Source organism: Schistocerca serialis, chromosome 9, assembly GCF_023864345.2.
Source record: "Schistocerca serialis cubense isolate TAMUIC-IGC-003099 chromosome 9, iqSchSeri2.2, whole genome shotgun sequence".
Lineage (NCBI taxonomy): Eukaryota > Metazoa > Arthropoda > Insecta > Orthoptera > Acrididae > Schistocerca > Schistocerca serialis.
The window spans coordinates 153,778,551-153,797,278 of record NC_064646.1 but is presented as its reverse complement, the minus strand read 5'-3'; the positions used below and the strand labels follow the sequence as shown (position 1 = coordinate 153,797,278).

The following is an 18,728-nucleotide window of genomic DNA, read 5'->3' as shown; positions in this document are numbered from 1 at the left end:
ATATTTCACCCAACGATTTATATTCGTCTTGCTGCTGGACAGGAAGCTGAATTGCTTATAGTACACTGATGTTTTAATTTTACTCTTGCATGGGGACTTATTGCACAATATTTCACTTATAAATTAAACATAAAATTATAGGTTTCATGAGAACCGTTGTTTTGACAGTAATCGTACTGAAATATTTTTGAAACTGAACATATTTTGTCAGCCTGATGGTGACTCGCGGCTAAGCAGTAAAACTACATCTAAGGCTTGATAGTGACAAAAATTTCCATAGCCGCTTCAGAAGCAGGACAAATGAAATAACTGATTTTACATTGTAGATAGATTTAATGTTAGTCCTGGAACGCTTTCAGGGCTGTATACAAAAATTAAGAAGTAACACAGTGTGTGATATTTTTATTTATTTTCAGTATGCAAAAATACCAATATCAGCAAACAACTTCAGTCTGACATAAAAACACCAGGCACAATTTGATCCTCGTAGGGTGTATTTACAAACTTTCACACGCTTGAAAAAGAACTGCGAGGACAATGAAAAGAAAAAGAAAAAAAAAGACATGAAACAACGTCTTCATTACCATGCGGTTATTTCGACCCGCGGCACACGTCAGCTCTTATTTAGCGATGCGTAGTTTCCCTCCCGAACAGTGCAAATATCAAAAGTAAAGGATGGGGGAAGGGATTGGGAACGAGGGTGGGAGAAGAGGGTAGGGGGTGGGGAGGGGGACGAAGCGAAAACACGGCATTAAAATTAGCTATCGCGAAAACGTCACACGCAAGCGCTTCTGCCGCAAAGGAAATAATTTAACTGGGATATAACAACGCTGACAGCGGCAAAAAATTACGCCGCTTGGCGACGACCGCACCAACATTCACAAACACTTGCACGATTAAACATACACACACACACAAACACCCACACACTTTGCTGGCGTGTACAGACGCACGGCGCTTCAGTTGTGCCGTTCTGAGCGCCCGGGACGGGTCCTGTGCCATAAATCGCCGGACTCTTGACAGTAAAGAAAATTGCGCCTGGATGGTAGCACTATTTTTTTTGGGGGGGGGGGGGGCGGGGAGGCTGTGTGCGTGTCTGTGTTTATTCCTCAGGGAGGCTGGAGAGCAGCAGGCGAAAATCTGTATGGATTGCGAAATTCTCAGCCGCTCTGGTGGCAGGCGCAAAAGCTGACACAGGCGTCTGGGACCGGCCGCGCGCGGACCTGCTCCCAGCCGAACAGGTGCCTCGTGAGCTCGGCTAGGCGCCGCTCTTAATAATGCATCCTCATTCCGAAACGTGTACAATGCGCGCACCTGGGCAATCAACGCGCCCGGAATCCACTTTGCATCCCAACAGAACCGGTGGCTTGCGATTTTTCAATATTTATTTCTCACCTACAGTTCCGACTAGCAAATCGCAGCTCCTATTCTTGTCTCGCCTGGGCACCCTCTTACACCCCTCGCACCAACACACACACACACACACACACACACCACACACAAAATGAATGTTCATCTTGGGAATCACGCCATTGGACCTAGCGAGGAAAAAGCAAGGGGGAATTAAGTCCGGCGCCACTATCCTTCCCCCACAGAAGTTTCTCGGCGCCGTCTCCTTCTTCCGCCTCTTTTGCTCGGTTCGCAATTTACACGCCTTCATTAGCCGCCGTTTCCGCCCCCGCCGCTGCCGCTGCCGTGTGTCTCGCCGACGCGGGACAATTTTGGCGCGGACAGCGCGGGCGGGAAGCAATTTGCACGTCTGTGCGGCCGCCCGCCCGCCGCACCTTAATCCGCAGCAATCGCGACTGCACAAAGCCGGCAGCACGAGGCGCACACAAAACTCGGCAGCCGGCCGGCCGTTTGAAGTCGCGCGGCGTCTCCTCCGCCGCCGCTGGCCAGGGGCATTCTCCTGGCGCGCTGCCTCTTTGGACAAAGCCGGAAATCGCAGCGACGCTGCCGCCAAAGGGCGGGACTCTGCGTTTTGGCGGTCTCGTTGTGGATCTTCTACCTGTGAAAAGGAAAAATCATCACCACATGTATTCCCGTGCCAGTTCAGCCATTTCACAGGCAAAAAACACTTCTGGGTGTGTCACCATGTCATGAAATATAGTATGTTCTTTCTACCGTGTACAAACTTTAGGGACTGATCTACATCTACATCTACATTCACACTCCGCAAGCCACCCGACGGTGCGTCGCGCAGGGTACTTTGAGTACCACTATCTCTTCCCCCTTCTATTCCAGTCTCGTACTATTCGTGGAAAGAAAGATAGTCGGTATGCCTCCGTATGGGCTCTAATCTCTCTGATTTTATCCTCATGGTCTCTTCGTGAGATATACGTAGGAGGGAGCAATATACTGCTTGACTCCTCGATGTTGGCGTGTTCTCGGAACTTCAACAGAAGCCCGTACGGAGCTACTGAGCGTCATTCCTGCAGAGTCTTCAACTGGAGTTTATCTATCATCTCCGTAGCGCTTTTGCGAGTACTAAATGATCCTGTAACGACGTGCGCTGCTCTCCGTTGGATCTTCTCTACCTTTTCTATCAATCCTATCTGGCACAGATCCCACAGTGCTGAGAAATATTCAAGCAGTGGGCGAACAAGTGTACTGTAACTTACTTCCTTTGTTTTCGGATTACATTTCCATATGATTCTTTCAATGAATCTCAGTCTGGCATCACTCCTAATGCCTAGTCCCAGATAATTTATGGAATTAACTGCTTCCAGTTGCTGACCTGCTATATTGTAGCTAAATAATAAAGGATCTTCCTTTTTATGTATTCGCAGAACATTACACTTGTCTACATTGAGATTCAATTGCCATTCCCTACACCATGCGTCAATTCGTTCCTGCACTTCAGTACAATTTTCCATTGTTACAACCTCTCGATATACCACAGCATCATCCGCAAAAAGCCTCAGTGAACTTCCGATGTTATCCACAAGATCATTTATGTATATTGTGAATAGCAACGGTCCTACGACACCCCTCTGCGGCACACCTGAAATCACTCTTACTTCGGAACACTTCTCTCCATTGTGAATGACATGCTGCCTTCTGTTATCTAGGAAATCTTCAATCCAATCACACAATTAGTCCGATAATCCATATGCTCTTACTTTGTTCATAAACGACTGTGGGGAACTGTATCGAAAGCCTTGCGGAAGTCCAGAAACACGGCATCTACCTGGGAACCCGTGCCTATGGCCATGTGAGTTTCGTGGACGAATAGCGTGAGCTGGGTTTCACACGATCGTCTTTTTCGGAACCCATGCTGATTCCTGCAGAGTAAATTTCTATTCTCCAGGAAAGTCATTACACTCGAACATAACACATGTTCCAAAATTCTACAACTAATCGACGTTAGAGATATAGGTCTATACTTCTGCACATCTGTTCGACGTCCCTTCTTGAAAACGGGGATGACCTGTGCCCTTTTCCAATATTTTGGAACGCTACGCTCTTCTAGAGACCTACGGTACACCGCTGCAAGAAGGGGGGCAAGTTCCTTCGCGGACACTGTTTAAAATCGAACTGGTATCCCATCAGGTCCAGCGGCGTTTCCTCTTTTGAGCGATTTTAATTGTTTCTCTAGCCCTCTGTCGTCTGTTTCGATATCTACCATTTTGTCATCTGTGCGACAATCTAGAGAGGGAACTACATTGCAGTATTCCTCAGTGAAACAGCTTTGAAAAAAGACATTTAGAATTTCGGCCTTTAGTCTGTCATCCTCTGTTTCAGTACCATTTTGTTCACAGAGTGTCTGGACATTTTGTTTTGATCCACCTACCGCTTTGACATAAGACCAAAATTTCTTAGGATTTTCTGCCAAGGCAGTCCATAGAACTTTACTTTCGAATTCACATTGATTAGAGGATACGCAACAAAAAGGTCTAGTGAACTTATGTCCGGAAACACATGGTTTCCATGCTAGAGAACATTTATTCAATCTTCCACTGTTAACGAGACTTTGGTCTAGTACTCCCTGTACCATGAAGCCACAGTTACAGTACGCGTTGAAAATGGTTTCTATGTGCCTCAACACATGCGTGTACGCGCCGTAGCATGTTGTGTCTCACAGGTTCACATCGGCCAGGATGCATCTGAAAAGTGTAAAAGGCAGCATGAATACGCTGCTCCAGTGTCTCCACATCTGGAATCGGCTCTGATAGCCAGAAATTTCACGGATTGAGATCCGGTGAACGAGCAGGCCTTGCAACTGGACCCCCTCGTCACATACATGAACCAGGAAAGACACAATTGGGATGCTTCTGGACGTTAACGGCGAATTGAGCTTGAGCACCACCATGTAACAGCAACATAACCATTCGAAGCATCACGGAACTTCTTCCAGCGGGGGAGGCAAAGTCACCCGCAAGAAACGCCTGTAGCTCCGGCCTGTTAGGTGACGTGGAAGGAAGACTGGTCCCAAAATACGGTCGCCAATTATCCCAGCCCACACATTCCGGCTGCACCGATGCTTATGATTCGACGTCACCATACCATCTGCATGTTATCCCACAGATGACTGTTATGAAAGTTGAAAATGCCACCCCTCGTAAGGGTGGTCTCATCTGTGAATAGCATGGATGACACAAATCCCGTAATCGTGATTGCCCGGTGAAGAAACCAGTGACAAAACTCCTCCTGATGTGGAAGGTCTTTCACTGGTAAGTGCTGTAAGGGCTATAAGTGATAAGGATAGTAACAATTCTCATCGACAACGTTCCACACAGTTGTCAGAGTAACACTGCACTGGCGGGCCAACTGCCTCATACTGACACGGAGGTTGCCTTCCACATCGTTAATCATATTTTCCAAGTCCGGTGTCCAAACAGTTCCGGTACGTCTTCATGATTTCCTGCTTTCCAAAACGATGCTGTCTCAGACAAGCGGGGAAACACTGTTGCAAACATTGAAGGCTCTGGTTGTTGTCAGCGGGATAGGTCTCCTGATACAACCTTACTGCCCGCAGCCCGTTGCCATTTGTCTTTCCGTAAGTAAACACTATGTTGGCAGGCTCTCGATTCGAATACGGTAACATTGTGTACAGTGCTGTATCACATCCACTAAGAGGTGAGCATTGTATCGAACACAACATTAACAATTACTATGGCAGGAGAGGACGCTAGGGTATGACGTATGAGGAAGAGTATGAGTCTCTAGGAGGAAACCACGCATACTGTAACTGTAACCGCATGGTACAGCACATATTAGACCGCAGTCTCTGTAACAAAACATGATTGAATAAATGATCTCCAGCATGGAAGCCATGCATTTCCGGAGATAAGTTCATTAGATCTTTTTTGTTCCATATCCTCTAATTCATCAGTCCCTAGAGTTCGTACACGTTGCAAAAAATCACCCTGTATAACCAGCAATATTAAAATTAAACTCCGTCTGAACAGGTGTCTATCGAACCTCCGTGTCATCCCCAGCGCATTGGCGTCACTGGACGACGGTATGGAGGGGCATGTGGTCAACACACCGCACTCCCAGCCAATGGCAGTTTACGCAATGGCGGCCGGTTATCATGTGCGAATATGCTACACCACACTGTAAACATCGCACTAAAAGCATTCTATTTCTCTGCAAGTGCACTCCGGAGATTGCCCAAAAATTACACTGTTTCTCTTCTAATCCTAGCCGCAAATCGCATCGAAATTAGCCATTTCTCATTGAGTGCGTGCTCCTAAGCAAACAAAAGTGACGAAAACTTGTGTAACTAGAAACCGGTGCCGAGTGCTGAAAGGATGGTAGGCCACGCTACGATTTGCTTAACAAGAGTGATAGGGCACAAATCGCAGAATATCTGAGTGACCACCATCAAACGTTCATTTCTGAGGAAGAGGATGTGGAACAAAAATGGAAAAAATTCAGAAACATCGTCCAGTACGCCTTAGATAAGTTCGTACCGACTAAGGTCCAAAGCGAGGGGAAAGATCCACCGTGGTATAACAATCATGTACGAAAGGTACTACGGAAACAAAGAAAGCTTCATCATAGGTTTAAGAGTAGTCGAATCATAGCTGATAAGGAAAAGCTGAACGAAGCGAAAAAGAGCGTAAAGAGAGCAATGAGAGAAGCATTCAACGAATTCGAACATAAAACATTGGCAAACAATCTAAACAAGAACCCTAAAAAGTTTTGGTCATATGTAAAATCGGTAAGCGGATCTAAATCCCCTATTCAGTCACTCGTTGACCACGATGGAACCGAAACAGAGGACGACCGAAGAAAGGCAGAAATACTGAATTCAGTGTTCCGAAACTGTTTCACTGCGGAAAATCGTAACACGGTCCCTGACTTCAGCCGTCGCACGGACGCCAAAATGGAAAATATTGAAATAAACGATATCGGAATTGAAAAACAACTGCTATCACTTAGTAGCGGAAAAGCATCCGGACCAGACGAGATACCCTTAAGATTCTACAGTGATTATGCTAAAGAACTTGCCCCCTTTCTATCAGCAATTTATCGTAGATCGCTGGAAGAACGTAAAGTACCTAGCGACTGGAAGAAAGCGCAGGTCGTTCCCATTTTCAAGAAGGGTCATAAATCAGATGCGAATAATTATAGGCCTATTTCGCTTACGTCAATCTGTTGTAGAATAATGGAACATGTTTTGTGTTCTCGTATTATGACGTTCTTAGATAATACAAATCTCCTTCATCATAACCAACATGGATTCCGCAAACAGAGATCATGTGAAACTCAGCTCGCCCTATTTGCCCAAGAAATTCACAGTGCCGTAGACACTGGCGAGCAGATTGATGCCGTATTCCTGGACTTCAGGAAGGCATTTGATACGGTTCCGCACTTACGTTTAGTGAAAAAAATACGAGCTTACGGAATATCGGACCAGGTTTGTGATTGGATTCAGGATTTCCTAGAAGAAAGAACACAACATGTCATTCTTAACGGTTCAAAATCTGCAGATGTAGAGGTAATTTCGGGAGTACCGCAGGGAAGCGTGATAGGACCTTTATTGTTTACAATATACATAAATGACTTAGTTGACAACATCGGTAGCTCCATGAGGCTATTTGCAGATGACACGGTTGTCTACAAGAAAGTAGCAACATCAGAAGACTCGTACGTACTCCAGGAGGACCTGCAGAGGATTAATGCATGGTGCGACAGCTGGCAGCTTTCCCTAAACGTAGATAAATGTAATATAATGCGCATACATAGGGGCAGAAATCCATTCCAGTACGATTATGCCATAGGTGGTAAATCATTGGAAGCGGTAACGACCGTAAAATACTTAGGAGTTACTATCCAGAGCGATCTGAAGTGGAATGATCACATAAAACAAATAGTGGGAAAAGCAGGCGCCAGGTTGAGATTCATAGGAAGAATTCTAAGAAAATGTGACTCATCGACGAAAGAAGTAGCTTACAAAACGCTTGTTCGTCCGATTCTTGAGTATTGCTCATCAGTATGGGACCCTTACCAGGTTGGATTAATAGAAGAGATAGACATGATCCAGCGAAAAGCAGCGCGATTCGTCATGGGGACATTTAGTCAGCGCGAGAGCGTTACGGAGATGCTGAACAAGCTCCAGTGGCGGACACTTCAAGAAAGGCGTTACGCAATACGGAGAGGTTTATTATCGAAATTACGAGAGAGCACATTCCGGGAAGAGATGGGCAACATATTACTACCGCCCACATATATCTCGCGTAATGATCACAACGAAAAGATCCGAGAAATTAGAGCAAATACGGAGACTTACAAGCAGTCGTTCTTTCCACGCACAATTCGTGAATGGAACAGGGAAGGGGGGATCAGATAGTGGTACAATAAGTACCCTCCGCCACACACCGTAAGGTGGCTCGCGGAGTATAGATGTAGATGTAGATGTAGAGATCAGCTCAGAGAAAGGACGCAACCGTCTTGTTTTCAACCATGCACGCTCTGATGTGACGTCATCCCTTCCGTCATTACGAGTGCTACGTTATTCGCAGTGCCAGTTCGGTATTTTTCTTTGATGTTGCGTGTAGAATACGGTGAAAATGTAGAGAATGATCAATTTTTGAAAATCTGTTGTCACTGTGTTTTTAATTGCTCATAGTGGCAGTACGTGCACCCACGTTCGTTTCCTGTTGTTACCGACTTTTTTAAATTTATTTTACTCCTCGCGATGTTAAACTATTCATTATGAAATTTACATACAGTTAGAGAGTTCATTTTATATATCTAATATTATTATAATCGGATTTCTTGTGGTGGACATTTCACATTCAATTTATATTCAGAAGTTTATAGGCCACCACAATCTAGCAAACTAGTATAATTTTGCAAAAGCTGCCAGTGAGTTTATGAGCTGCTGCTTCTCAATCAAGTAGCTCCTCAGTTGCTAACTAGGAGTACAAGATGTATCAGAAGCTATGCCACAAGGCATGGTGGTTGGTGGACGGATACCATGTGAGCATATTTTACTATTAAACTTACGTACGAAAGCGTTTTGTTTGCATGCTAGCGTCTACAAACGTGGAGGAAGACATAGGCGGTTTGGACAACAGAAGATAGGCAAGGAGGAAGGAGGCTTTTTTTCCTTCATTTTTATCTTTTTGATTTGCAGCTCCTTGTATTGGCCGTGTTTGCAGTTAAAATTGTTGAATGTGAGGTCCGCCAGTTATGCAAAACACCGTTTTTCTCAGTACCCAAACATGTTTCGGCACCACCGTGCCATCATCAGTGGGTTTTCGTTTTTATTTATTCTTTACATTTGGTGCGCATGAATTTTCTGGATCACATGTATGTTAATTACTGCCGGTAGCTTGTCCTGTTTTCGTGTGGCAAGCACTTCCATTCTACGATCATGCTGAGGTGTTGTGATGCACACGTGACTATAACAAGTATTTTCCACAAATAGCGTAGTAAAACACGTTTCACTTCACCAGAACACAGTGTGATCACATACAGTATGCTATAAAATGGTCTTGATTTTTCTTTAGTCTTGCTTCCATTAGCAAACGCAACATCAGAATTGCCTCTCTGATGCCTTTACCTTTCCATCTAGCACATCCTTCTGTTTATTATTATTGTGAACAACTTCGTTGCATGACTTGTTGAGCTGATTTTGCGATAATTCTTGCAGCTGTCAGACCGTGCAGTCTTCGAAATTGTGTGGATGATATTTTTCCGAAGGTCAGATCGTATGTTGCCAAACTCATACATTCTTGCACACAAAAGTGAATAGTCGCCTCGTTGCCACTTCCCCCAATGATTTTAGAAATTATAATGGTATGTAACGTTATCTATTGCTTCTGTCTTATTTGATCTTAAGTCCTCCAAAACCCCCTTAAATTTTGATTCTAATACAGGATTCTCCATCTCTTCTAAACCGACTTCTGTTCCTTCTTGTATGAGATCAGACAAATCTTCCCCCTCATAAAGGCCTTCAAAGTACTCTTTCCACCTATCTGCTATCTCTTCTGCATTTTACAGTGGAATTCCGGTTGCACTCTCAACGTTATCACCCTTGCTTTTAATGTCACTGAATGTTGTTTTGACTTTCCTATATGCTCTGTCAGTCCTTCCGACGATCATTTCTTTTTCGAATTGTTCGCATTTTTCATACAACCATTTCGTCTTAGCTTCCCTGCATTTCCCACTTATTTCATACCTCAGCGACTTGTATTTCGTATTCCTGAATTTCAAAGAAAATTTTTGTACTCCCGTCTTTCATCGATCAACAGAAGAATTCCTTCTGTTACCCACAGTTTATTCGCAGTTACGTTCTTCGTACCTATGCTTTTCCTTCCAACTTTTGTGATTGCCCTTTTTAGAGATGTCCTTCCTCTTCAACTACACTGCCTATTGAGCTATTCCTTATTGCTTTATCTGTAACCTTAGAGAACTTTAAGCTTGTCCCGCCGTCCCTTAGAAGTTATTATCCCATTTCTTTGCGTAAAGATTCTTCCTGACTAAGCTCTTGGACTTCAGCCAACTCTTCATCACTATTGAATTGTGATCTCAGTCTGTCTGTTCCTGGGTGCGCCTTACAATCCAGTATCTGATTTCGGAATCTGTCTGATCATGATGTAATCTCCCCCTCTTGTGATTTTTGAACAGAGTATTCGCTATTGCTAGCTGAAATATATTACCGAACTCATTAGTCTTTCTTCTCTGCCGTTTCTTGTCCCAGGTCCATATTCTACTGCAACCTTTTCTTCTACTCCTTCCCTTACAACTGCATTCCAGTCCCCCATGACTATCAGATTTTCATCACCGTTTGTGTGTTGTATCACCCTTTCAATATCCTCATTTACTTTCTCTATCTCTTCATCTTCATCTTCAGCTTGCGACGTAGGCATGTATACGTGAACTACCGTTGTCGGTGTAAGTTTGCTGTCGATTCCGAGAAGAACAACGCTATCACGGGACTCTTCCCTGTAATAAACTCTTTGCCCCACCTATCTACTCATAAAGAATCCTACTCCCGTTAAACCATTTTTGCTGTTGTTGATATTATCCTGTACGCATCCGACCAGAAATCCTTGTCTTCTTTCCGTTTCACTTGACTGATCCCTACTAAACCTAGATTGAACTTCGCATTTCCCTTTTCAGATTTTCTAGTTTCCGTACCACATTCAAGCTTCTGACATTCCACGGACCGACACGTAGAACGCTATCCTATCGTTGAATATTCAATATTTTGGGCTTTCTTTAACCGCTTGACAATGACCGAGGAGTACTCGGCCGAAAGCTGTGTGTGTGTGTGTGCGTGTGTGTGTGTGTGTGTGTGCGCGCGCGCGCGCGTGTGCGTGTGTGTGTGTGTGTGTGTGTGTGTGTGTGTGTGTGTGTGTGTGTGTGTGTGTGTGTGTGTGTGTGTGTGAGAGAGAGAGAGAGAGAGAGAAATAACGCATAGGTACGTTGGCCAGGCCGTACGCGTAAAGCTCATCGTCCCAAAATCAAACGACTGTTACTATGACCGCTATCAGTCAATACGAGTCTTTGCGATGACATAACTCGAGCGAAGAATAATGAAAAAACCTTGTCTAAGCTGTTTTTTCATCTACACACTTAAAAATGTAAACATTCGTGTTTCATAATCTTAAATCTTTGAAAGTTCATCCATTGCTTTGAGATTTTGACACAACCTTTCATTCGAATAGAGGTTTTCTTTTATGTGCCTGCTAGTGCACCACATATATGTAATAGCAGTATGGGAAACCTGTATAGAAGTGTAAATGTTCAGCCGACCGGAGTGGCCGAGCGGTTCTAGGCGCTACATTCTGAAACCACGTGACCGCTACGGTCGCAGGTTCGAATCCTGCCTCGGGCATGGATGTCTGTGATGCCCTTAGGTTAGTTAGGTTTAAGTAGTTCTAAGTTCTAGGGGACTGATGATCTCAGAAGTTAAGTTCCATAGTGCTCAGAGACATTTGAACCATTTTTTGTAAATGTTCATTTGTACAAAATCTTGAATCTCTGAAACTTATTCACCAGTTGCTTCGAAATTCTGATACAATGTTGCATTCGAATACACGAGTGGTTTTATGTATCTCTTTTCAGCATACATAACAAGTAACTGGGAACAGTGGGAAAGTTATTGAACTATTTTCTTCAGTTTATTGCAGAATAATCTAATGAACACAAAGACACACAAAAACACACACACACACACACACACACACACACACACACACACACACACATATATATATATATATATATATATATATATATATATATATATATATATATGCACGCTACAGTCTTTGTCTGTGTCCTCCTCCCCCTCACTTTATACATGTCCTCCTCCTTCCCTTCTCCCTGTCCGTTACCTTCTCCTCCCTTTCTGTCTCCATTTTCTCTTGTCCCCTTTCTGTCCGAACTCCTCTCGACCCCTCCGTCTGTCCTTTTCTCTCCACCTCCTCATCACGTTTCTCTTTCCCTCTCTCTCTCTCTGGACATCACCTTCTTTCCGCTTTCTACGTCCATTGTCTCACACCCCTCTGTCCACCTCCTATTCTCCTCGGTCTCTCTCACCCTAAATCTTGTTTATTAGTATATTGTCATTGCAACTTTAGATTCTGTCGAAGTAATCAAATCTATTCTAATCATAACCTGTTGAGCCATAAATACAACTTTTCTATTTGTTAACTATATACATATATATATGGTTAAGAAATCTATTCTAATCATAACCTGATGAGCCATAAATACAACTTTCCTATTTCTTATATATGAAAAAAATGGAGAGAGAGGGAGGAGAAGGTAATGGACAGGGAGAAGGGAAGGAGGATAAGATGCATGAAATCAAGGGGAGGATGGCTGGTGCAAATGGCTCTGAGCACTATGGGACTCAACTGCTGAGGTCATTAGTCCCCTAGAACTTAGAACTAGTTAAACCTAACTAACCTAAGGACATCACAAACATCCATGCCCGAGGCAGGATTCGAACCTGCAACCGTAGCGGTCTTGCGGTTCCAGACTGCAGCGCCTTTAACCGCACGGCCACTTCGGCCGGCCCAAGGGGAGGAGGACATAGACAAAGGCAGGGGGAAGAGCGAGAGTAGGATGTATATGCAGTTCCCATACACATATTAGAAACATGTGCTTTCTCTTATCTTTCTTTCCCATTTAATCAGACTGAACGACAGCAAACTGTGGCCAGTTTGGTGCTATTTTTTTTCCCACTTTTCCTCATTTTTCCTGCCACAAAATTCAGCCTTTCTGTTGATGAATGCATCCAGCAATCATTAAAATGCCTTGCTTGTTGTTTAGTGTCTGCCCTTACTAACGAAGCTGCCGGAGCTGCCACAGCGCGCCCGCGCAGCCACCGCAGCTTGCAGCAGCGGACGCCAGGACAAGCGGCCGCCAGCGTCGCGCTGACCCGGCGCGGCTACCCCTGCCAGCCAGTGTCGTGTACCGCTGCCCAGGCGCCCGCGGCCGCCTGTCCGTAATCTGCGCCGGCCAGGCCGTGGGCCGGCGCTTTTCTTGTGAGGAACAAAGCGTGCTGCCGTCCCGTCTCCAGGCCCAGATTACCACCCTCCGCCACCCACCACCCGCCACCGGCGACCGGCCGCACAATACGACAGCCCGGCTGCGAGTCCGCCACGGGCCCTCTGGCTTTGCTGCGGTTTGGTCGCCCAGCACATTGCGGAAAGGAAACCTTGCGTTTCCGCCGCATGCTCTTGTATCTTCACTTTTGGCTGTTCGTACGTGTCTGGCGTCCCAGTTGCACGGTGGCGGGATTTGACCAATGCAAATACACAACTGGTCATTAGGATTGCTACACCAAGAAGAAATGCAGATGATAAACGGGTATTAATTGGACAAATATATTATACTAGAACTGGCACATATTTACATTTTCACGCAATTTTGGTGCATAGATCATCAGAAATCAGTACCCAGAACAACCACCTCTGGCCGTAATAACGGCCTTGATACGCCTGGGAATTCAATTCAGAGCTTGGATGACGTGCACATGTACAGCTGCTCGTGCAGCTTCAACACGAGACCACAGTTCATCAAGAGTAGTGACTGGCGTATTGTGACGAGCCAGTTGCTCGGCCACCATTGACCAGACGTTTTCAATTGCTGAGAGATCTGGAGAATGTACTGGCCAGGGCAGCAGTCGAACATTTTCTGTATCCAGAAAGGCCCTTACAGGACCCGCAACATGCGGTCGTGCATTATCCTGCTGAAACGTAGGGTTTCGCAGGGATCGAATGAAGTTTAGAGCCACGGGTCGTAACACACCTGAAATGTAACGTCCACTATTCAAAGTGCCGTCAATGCGAACAAGAGGTGACCGAGACGTGTAACCAATGGCATCCCATACCATCACGCCGGGTGATACGCCAGCATGGCGATGACGAATACACGCTTGCAATGTGCGTTCACCGCGATGTCGCCAAACACGGATGCGACCATCATGATGGTGTAAACAGAATCTGGAGTCATCCGAAAAAATGACGTCTTGCCATTCGTGCACCCAGTTTCGTCGTTGACTACACGATTGCAGGCGCTCCTGTCTGTGATTCAGCGTCAAGGGTAACCGCAGCCATGATCTCCGAGCTGATAGTCCATGCTGCTGCAAACGTCGTCGAACTGTTTGTGCCGATGGTTGTTATCTTGCAAACGTCCCCATCTGTTGACTCACGGATTGAGACGTGGCTGCACTATCCGTTACAGCCATGCGGATAAGATGCCTGTCATCTCGACTGCTAGTGACACGAGGCCTTTGGAATCCAGCACGGCGTTCCGTATTACCTTCCTGAACTCACCGGTTCCATATTCAGCTAACAGTCATTGCATCTCGACCAACGCGAGCAGCAATGTCGCGATACGACAAACCGCAATCGCGATAAGCTAGAATCCGACCTTTATCAAAGTCGTAAACAAAATGGTACGCATTTCTCCTCCTTACACGTGGCATCACAACGACGTTTCACCAGGCAACGCCGGTCAACTGCTGTTTGTGTATGAGAAATCGGTTGGAAAGTTTTCTCACGTCAGCACGTGTAGGTGTCGCTACCGGCGCCAACCTTGTGTGAATGTTCTGAAAAGCTAATCATTTGCATATCACAGCATCTTCTTCCAGTCGGTTAAATTTCCCGTCTGTAACACGTCATTTTCTTGGTGTAGCAATTTTAATGTCCAGTAGTGTAGATACAGCTCGTCTTCCGCAAGTGGAAAAATGCGCAACACGCGTTCCACAGGATTCAATAATACGCCCATTACTATTCTTGCTATATACTAATGGTCTGCCATTTTATTTGAATAACGAGATAGAGTCTGTCCTTTTGCAGGTGATCCAATGGATTATTAATGTTAATTGAAACCATAACAACTTCATATCAGGTTCGTTCTAAATTAAAACATCTTAGCCTTTAGTGTAGATTAGATTACCGGTTACAGTAAGCATGGTTACCAACTTCAGATCTGTGAATGTGTTCATACAACTTAAAATTATTCAGAATAACACTAGATGCTACGTAACAGCAAAATCATGTTAAATAATACCTCAGTACAAGGGTATTACATGTCTCCTATACCAGTTGTACAACTGTCTTTCTAAATATTCCCAGTTAAGTGCAGAAGGCGACGAATGACGCATCGGCAAATCAAGGTTAAAACCACAGCATACAGAGCAACTCGCCCAATGCTGGTGTCCCGTACCACGCACTACGGTGTACTTCATGGCAGCGAGGACACCACTAGACTATTAGCTTATGGCCGGTACTGGCGGGAAAATTGACAATTGGTGCTAACAGATGTCTTTAGAGTATTCATGTACTTCTTACTTAAACTTATTTATGCATTTTAATAACAGCGCCATTTCTGTTACGTGCCGATAAAAGAGATTCTAAATTGATTCCGTATTTATATTGATCGAAAAGGCTTTTGACACTGTAACACACAAGCAGCTTGTAGTGAAATTGTCTGCTTAAGGAATATTGTCTCACTTTGTCACTGGATTAGTGATTTCCTGTCAGTAAGGCCACAGTTCGTAGTAATTGAGAGACAGTTTTCGATTAAACAGAAGTGATTTCTGGCGTTCCCCAAGGTAGACTTACTGGCCCTCTGCTGTTTCTTATCTATGTGAACGATGTAGGGGACAATCTGAGCACCCCTCTTAGGTTCTTTGCAGATGTTGCTGTCGTTCATAGTCTAATGAAATCGTCAGAAGATCAAAACAAATCGCAAAACGATTTAGAGACGATATCTGTGTGGTGCGTGAACAGGCAACTGACCCTCAATAACGAAAAATTTGAGGTCATCCACATGAATGCTAAAAGGAATCCGTTTACACGATAAATCAGTTAAATCTAAAGGCCGTAAATTCCACTAAATACCTAGAATTACGAACAACTTAAATTGGAAAGAACACAGAAAATTTTGTGGAGGAGGAGAACAAAATAGTGCGTTTTACTGACAGAACACATAGAAATTGTGGCAAGACTGCTAAACCGACTGCCTACGCTAAGCTTGTCCGTGATCTTTTGGAGTACTGCTGCGCGGTGTGCGATCCTTATAGGATGAACCGAGTACATTGAGAAAGTTCATCGAAGAGCAGCACGTTTTGTATTAACGCGAAATAGCGCAGAGTGTGTCACGGACATGACACAGGATTTGGGATGGAAGCCATTAAAACAAAAGCGTTTTTCGTCGCAGCGGAATTTTCTCATAAAATTTCAGTCACCACTCCCCCCCCAATGCGAGAATACATAGGCAGAAACGATCATCACAATAAAATAAGCGAAATCGGAGCTTGCACTGAAATATACGGGTCTTCGATTTCTCCGCGCGCTGTTTCAGAGTGGAATAATTGAGATTTTTTGTGAAGGTGGTTCAATGAACTCTCCGCCAGGCATTTAAGTGTGATTTGCAGGGTATCCTTGTACGAGGGTTGGAACATTATTAGAGGCAACTATTTATTTACAGCTCGTACAAAATACATACGTGTTTCACAATTTTGCCGACCTTCAAAGTAGTCACCACCATTGTGTACTGCCGTTGCCAGCGATGTGGAAGTCGTAGGATACTCTAAGCAGTGCCAGTTGTGTTGATAGTTCGAGCGGCGCGGTCTGTTGCCCGACGAATTTGTAGTATTTCTGAAGCGAATGTTGTGAAGTGTTTCCTTCAGTTTCGAAATCGAGTTGAGCTCACGAGGGATTGTCAGGGGAGCGGAATAGCTGTTATAGCACTTAGCAGCCCCATCAGTCAAACAAATCAGTAACAGCTCGCACTGTACGTTCTTGAGCAGTGTCCTGCAAAATGATGGTCTGGTTCTGCACAAAGTGTCATCACTTGTGTCTCTTATCTGGTCGTAGGCTATGTTCTAAAAATGAACAGCATAAAGGTGGAAGTGATGACACTTTCTGCAGGACCTGACCATCATTTTGCAGGGCAATGCTCAAGAACGTACAGTGCGAGCTGTTACTGATTTGTTTGGCTGATTGGGCTGCTAAGTGCTATACTACCTACTGCACTCCCCTGACTTAAGCCCTTGTGAGCTCAACTCAATGTCTTAACTGAAGGAAACACGTCACAGCATTCATTTCAGAACTGCTACAAAATCGTCGGGCAACAGACCGCGCTGCTCGAACTGTCAACACAACTGACAATGCTAAAAGTATCCTACTACTTCCACATCGCTGACAACGGGTTATACACAATGCTGGTGACTACTTTGAAGGTCAGTAAAACTTTGAAACATTTATCTATTATGTAAGAGTTGTAAATAAATAGTTGCCACTATTAAAGTTCCAACCCTCATAGATGTAGATGTAGATAAAAGATTCCTAAACACCTTTCTAAAATAGTTATTAAAACAGAAACTAAAAATTATTCTTACTACGCTCACTTGAACAAGTATGCCTACGTAGAAGCAGTTCTACAACTTGGTACAGTTTCCACAAATTGATATGCAACAGATTGCTGAATAACAATATTTTGTAATTAATAAAAATGTACAGATATAATTATTAAATTATTAAAATTTTAAAAATATTCAAAAGTAAAGCTACAAAGTGGGCTTCCACTGTGTGATTTCGATAGTAATCTACGCTGGAAATTAGAATCTAAATACTTACCGCATATGGAAGTCATAAAAGAATTACAGTGACAGTGAATAACACAATTCACGTAGTAACAACAGTTAGACTAAGTGAGAGCCCTAATCAGAGTCACAATCTGAGGCCACATAGTGCTCCAGGGACCAACCACTTATAAATATAGACCCACCACGACGATATTAATGGATAGGCTAAAGTCACTGAGTTATCAACGCGTTAAACGTATATGAAAAAGTGAAAAATCTCTACGTAGTGAACAAATTAAATTCTCTAATATGACGCATAACTCTCCCACAAAATGCTCGTTGACTATGTTAAGCGTATCTTCCCGTGAACTATATTTATCTCCATTTCCCGCAGTTCTTATCATACAGAAGAAAACGCAATGTCCTAAAAAGCTGATTGTGGAAGGACGTGTCGTCCGATGTCTACGAGTGACGCCGCTCCTTATTCTGACACGTTATCTTCATATGCCAACGAATAACCTAAAATAGGCATCAATGGGAGCATGTAACTGAACTAAAAAGTTCGCAGCCAGTAGAGATGAGCAAGAAAGAAGCTATAACTATGGGTTAAACAGCTCCGGGCACAATAATTAATATCGTGTTTTAGCTAATTATTAAGTACAAACGGTGAGCCCTTGTATCAGTCTACTAGGCAAGCCACACATACGATACTATAAAATACATACTGAGCTACTGGACACAATATGGCTTGTCTACTGATTTCAAACAGGTGCAGTATGCAGAAAGGAGGTGACAGTTACACCTTACTTATTTTAGACATGGGCCAGCCACCTTAGCAGATATTTACTGTAAAAACATCTATTGAGTGGAGTATCAACAGCGTGGCTCGAAGTCTACATCTATTCTGACGAAGTGGTAGAAATATGCAGCCACAATGTTCACAAAAGTCTAATCGCAATACGAAATTCGAAAAGGCTTATATAAGTGCGTGACTAGCGAACTGATTCACTTCGCCGACCAGCTGGCAGAAGCATAGTGATCACTATGTTCATCTTTCGTTCACGTATTAATGGCTTCCTGGACAGAATACGTATTCAAAATACAGGACACACAAAAAACAGAATAAACGTAGTGGGACACTAGAAACAGTAACGAGAAACATTTTACGAAAACAAGCACTTTAACCTGACGCTTCAGGATTGATGATGGTTAGGTC

The 18,728-nt window shown here is 44.0% G+C and overlaps 1 protein-coding gene across 2 annotated transcripts in view; it reads right to left on the bottom strand.

The window, feature by feature from the left end:
• Nucleotides 1-417: 417 nt before the first annotated feature.
• Nucleotides 418-18,728, bottom strand: part of LOC126419152 (TWiK family of potassium channels protein 18) — a 1,284,255-nt gene continuing 1,265,944 nt past the window's right edge. For both annotated transcript variants that reach the window (XM_050086262.1, XM_050086263.1), the window contains one exon: nucleotides 418-2,008. The gene's annotated coding sequence lies outside the window, so the exon portion shown is untranslated. The remainder of the gene's footprint in view (nucleotides 2,009-18,728) is intronic.